The sequence below is a fragment of the Hesperophylax consimilis genome, chromosome 5 (genome assembly GCF_061612785.1).
Source record: "Hesperophylax consimilis isolate HC1 chromosome 5, BYU_Hcon_1.0, whole genome shotgun sequence".
In the NCBI taxonomy this organism is placed as follows: domain Eukaryota; kingdom Metazoa; phylum Arthropoda; class Insecta; order Trichoptera; family Limnephilidae; genus Hesperophylax; species Hesperophylax consimilis.
Window position 1 is genome coordinate 4784612 of NC_142840.1, and position 5412 is coordinate 4790023.

The 5412-nt window shown below is 34.5% G+C and overlaps 1 pseudogene; it reads right to left on the reverse strand.

Annotated features, from left to right (window-relative positions):
- Positions 1-3624: 3624 nt before the first annotated feature.
- Positions 3625-5078, reverse strand: LOC149423441 (uncharacterized; annotated as a pseudogene).
- Between the last annotated feature and the right edge of the window lie 334 nt (positions 5079-5412).

The following is a 5412-nucleotide window of genomic DNA, read 5'->3' on the forward strand; positions in this document are numbered from 1 at the left end:
AATAATCCATTTGTGAAGATTAAGCAAAAAATTATTTTGTTACAATTCTGTCACATTGTGACACGAGTCAAGAACAATGCTTGCTTTGTTTATCTATGAGTTTAGATTGTCATCGGTGAATTTGAGTGTTACACTATCACACGGTTTCTAAAATTGCTAGTGACGAGAGACACAGCTTAAAGGAGACTTTAGTCCTCGGAAGAACAAAATGAATCACTCATCAATCAAGTTGTCAAAGGTATTTACCAACCCGACACTTCCTGCGAGAGCTTTATCTCTATCCGGAGGGAAGACAAGAACACCGGAAGCGTGTCATCCTAAGAAAAATTACAGCCTCGTTGAATGGATTAAGAAGGTCACAATGGCACAATAAATAAAAATACGTAGAACTTAGATTACACGTTCACATTTTCGAACACTCTGATTATGACTTTCAAAGGACACAAGTACAAAAAGTAATTACTATAATATTTTTTAGATGTGATACCAAAGATAATTTGGGTGATACTTATTTGCGATTTGCTGGCGCTGCAAAATATTATCATAAGTGCATATTACAATTTACAGTTTGCATCCAAAGAAAATGATCCACATAATAATATTATAACTGACTGTAAGATTGCAAGCTTGTAGTACGAGTAGGTATATTCAGAACGTTTCACAAAGTATCTGATTAACTCGATTGTGTCATATCTTTCTCGGCCGTCACCGATTTCTTCTACCAATGAATTCTAGTAAGCTCAGTAAAATTTTAGCGTGAAAGTAACATTTTTGATAATATTTTATTTTTCACTGTAAAAACTTATTAATTATAAAACCGAAACTTAATTTTATCAAGGTGGAAGTGGTTGGTGGGAAAAGGAATGTCTGGTATCTTGGGGGAAAAACGCGTTTAATTTGGTCATAAAATATGTAGTGTCTCCATAGGTGTAATCCAATCTCAGATTTTACAGACCTTTCTTCGGTTTCTTGTAAGTGTTAAGCTTGGCACCATTTAATATATATTTTTGCGACTTTATTTTCGGATATAATTTTAAAATTTGTCAAATTACGTTTGGTTGAGATAATTGAAGTGTTTTGCGTGTAATATTTTATTTGACCAGGAATCTAATAATTCCTGGTTGGGATTTTAAAAATTTTGGCATTCTCAGCGTATAAATTTAAAGTTGTAATGTTTCTATCTGCCTTGCAAATTATACTGTGCATTTCTGAGCTATTAACTTTCTTATGGAATATATTTTAGATAATAATTTAGATTGATTCACAGGTACAAATATAAATGGTAGTATGGAACACAAGGAGATACAAACCTTGTCAATACACTGATTAGGCTTCTGCGTGTTTTTTTAGCTGAGTGAAGGACACACTTCTTAACCGAAAAAAAAATCTAAGAACTTAATTATATTGACTTTAATTCAACCCTGTATATCATTACAGCACTGAAAAAATGTGTAATAATGAAACATACAATGATACTCACAAGTCTACTGTTAGATTGTACGAAAGATTTTAGATGCACCTTCAGTTTATATACAGGTCGTAAATAAATTTTAACTTTAATATTTTTTTCTTGTATTTAAAAATAAGGCTTTAGCTCCCAACTTCAATTCCATCATAAATATTGTTCTTTAAAAAATATATATTTTGCATACATAATGACGCTTCTAGTGCTTGTTCAACTTATGTATATAGTTATACCTTCCGTTTACCGCCTGCAAAATAAAATCATCATTAAAAACGATCATTGCTTACATTCACATCATGTTTTTAAATATTTTTAAAAGCCTTTAATTAATTTTCAAAATAATTTAAAGATTTTCTGCGGTAGGCCTCGAGTTCCCATTATATAACAAGCCCAGCAGTAGTCAGTCACAGCTCCCAGGAGATTGCATCCAGTAACTTCTCCCAAAACCCAATTAATCCTCAGCAACTGTCGACCCCGTAGTGCTCAGCCCTGGCTTAACAACTTCCAAGGAAAACCAGACATGCTTTCGTGAAATATTTTCAGCCAACACACAAATAAAAACACATGTCCGAGAAATAATACTAACATTAAACAGAAATAAAGTTGTAAGTTGGAAAAGTTGTGTATTGCAAAAAACGTGACAGTACGTTTGTAAACTTTACTTGGGCAGATACTGAAATAAGTAATATTCACCAACAAGTTGAGCTCGACGGCAGTGTTTGGAAAGTTTGAATGTTCAGAGTAAAAATAAATTATATTGAGCATAATCTAGGAATTAGGCAAGGTTCGTAGAAAACGTATTAGGGTGAATGATACAGCTATTGGCCGTTTAAGAAAATTTTCAACTTCAACATCGTTTTTTTGTCTCAATAACTAACATTTTTTTAAATCATTTACACCTATAGGTAGGTAATTTATTTCTTAACGTGTATTGATAATTAGTTTTCCTTGTACATTGACATATATTTTTATAATATTTACGAAATGAAAAAAGGGACAGAATACAGCTATTGGCCCCTTTGGCGCAGTTAATGGCCCTGACCTTCTGTAGTAATTGGCCCCCCAATATGTTAAAAGAGATTGTGCTTTTAATCCCTGAATTAATGAACTTATTATCTACTTTAATGATAAAAAGTAAGTTTAATGATAAAAATACAAAATAAAAAGGTACAAGACCGTACTACATGAACAAAAGAGGGAAAAAGGCGAATGATAACGTGCTGCTAGATTTAGTTTAGTAATTTTAGAATATCTTCTGTGCCCATCATGTCGGAGCACATTGTGTCTTCTGACATTGTGTCGGACTGATCACCAGCTACCATGAAACACATATGACATAAGAACATGTCGCCGTCTTCTTTATCAGGGACATGGTGAACGTGTTTTTTGGGTACACAAGTGCCATGGAAGTGTTCTTTGCAATCTTCGCACTTTAGGTAAGAATCTGTTTTAATACGTCTCTTACACATATGACATTCTTTTTCATCAATAATGAAATCACCGTCATTTGCAGGATGAGACTTTGAAGTTTGAGCCGATGCTGGATCGGACTTCTCATTATTGGTTGTTGAAGATAGAGTGATTGGATTATTTTTAATTTTCTTACTGTTTTTCTTTCCTTTCTCTTCCAGTACTTTTCTTTTCTTGGAGTCTTTGAGTTCTTGCCTCTTTTCCCTTCTGCTATTTTTTTCGTCATCTTTAAGCTTTTTTTGCCTTGCTTTATTTTCCAAACATTCTTGGTACTGCCTTGACGAAACAGCATATGAACTCTTTTCAGTATCCCTCTTTCCCTTTCTTGCAGGTTCCTTGGGGCGGAATAGGTATTCTTTTAATTCTTTTATATCACCAGAAACATTAGGAATTTGATCAACATTTCGATGCTCTTCACTATCTTCCCCTGTATTAGGATTTGATACAGATTCTTGGTTACAAAGCGTAATGGAATCCATATTATTATTTTCGTTTTCTGTGCCAGTTTCATTAAGATTATTATTGTTAAAAAAATTCCACATTTAAAACAATACATGAAATTCTTTTGTGTTATTTTCCGGGCCTACAACTTCCCTAAAAGTTTGAAATTTATGTAAATTATCTGACCCAACAATTTTGCAAAACATGTCGTACCCCATAGTTTTTAGTTGCGTATTTGAACCACTATCTTATATTTGCGGAGATCCATTGGCAAGAAATTTAGTGTAATCTATGGCGTCTGGATTAAAAGGATGCAATCCGCATGTCCTGAAACCATTAACCAACCATTTTATATTATCAACAACAGTTTTTAATATGCTTGCAAAATTAGATTTGGAAACAATTTCGTCGGGATTTTCCACATTCCACTCTCGAACTGCTTTTCTCCACATTTGCTTTACAGGTCCAAAAACAGAGACGTCAGCTGGTTGAAGAATCCGCGTTGCATTAGGATATAGTGCAATAATTTCTATCTGTAATTGATTGCACAGTAAACTTACTTCATATGATAGATGAGATTTGTGACCATCAACAAATAATATGACTGGCAGTTTAATTTTGTTGAGTACTAAGTAAGGGTGGAAAACATGTTTAATATAATCGTAAAATACTTCTGTAGTCATCCAGCCTGAATCACTGCGACCGACGCCCCATTCTTTAGGAACTGTGATACCAATTCTTTCAGGTATCCGTTTGTATGGGTAGATTATCATAGGGAGGTTTGTTTTTCCGTCAGCAGAAAATGTAAACATTACAGTTAGGCTTTCTTTTGCATTTCCCTTATCGATTGCATAAATGTTTTTGTCTCCCTTGTTTGCAAATACCCGACCACTGGATGGACATGTCTGAAAACCTGACTCATCTGCATAGAAAAATTCGCGAGGCGTCCTTTAAAACAAGATTAAGTCCCTTTTCGTAAATATAGTCTGTGAGAACCACTTTCTTATGTCTTTTTCAGATACGCAAGAACTAGATCCGGAAACTGCCTCACTTGCTCTGGCCACTATATTTGGATGACGCCTTAAAAAGGCTTTCATCCAACCTTTTCCTGGTCTATTATTGATGAAGGGATTTGGACGAGGGTTCTCATTGAGAAAAGATTGAACACTGTTCAATACGTCATCCTTTTTTCGGGGAAAACTTTTCCAGATAGATCGCATAGCCAATATTCGAGGTCTCGCTCTTCCATTTTAGAAAGTATCGGTTTTGGTCCAAATTGGGATTTGGTAGTGGGATTTATTAATCTAAATTGTAAAGTAGCTCTAGGTATTCCATACTTTTTCGAAGCAGCCCGCAGTGTTACTCCACTCCTTATTTCTTCAGTGGCCTTATCTAGTTGTTCGACCGAATACTTTGGTATTTTTGCCATGATGGGCGAACAACTAAAATTGAGGAAAAAAATGATATAGTAATTGGCAGGTCTTTAACCCAGTAATTGGCCCCCCGGCCAATTGCTGTTATTTGTTGTCTGATTTACTTCAAATTTACACAGCGAAGCCGTTTTTTCGCATTATTCGTCCATTGTGAAAATAAACCAAATTCATTTTTTCCCAAAAATCATAGTAATTGGCCGGGGGGGCTAATAACTATAGATTGTATGTTTTGAAGTGACAGTTATTAGACACCCACATAAAACCGCCAATTTTAACCTAAAAATGAATAAAAACGGCATCAACGACACTAACAATAAAGCATTTACACATAAAATCAGAAGGAATCACAAAAAAACACATTCTCTGACTATTATATCTAAATAACACAAACAAAATACCTTAACAAAATGTTAAGAAAGGACAGCAAAATTAGCAGACACTTCGAGAAGACGCCATTAACTACACTAGGGCCGCATGGTAGTAAAATATTGAACTTGTGAGTGAAAGACGAGGATAACACTACATGTTTATGAAGGATACTGTGTGATAGAGACGCCGTAAGTCTTATTATATGCTTTCAAATTTGAAAAGGCCCATTACTGT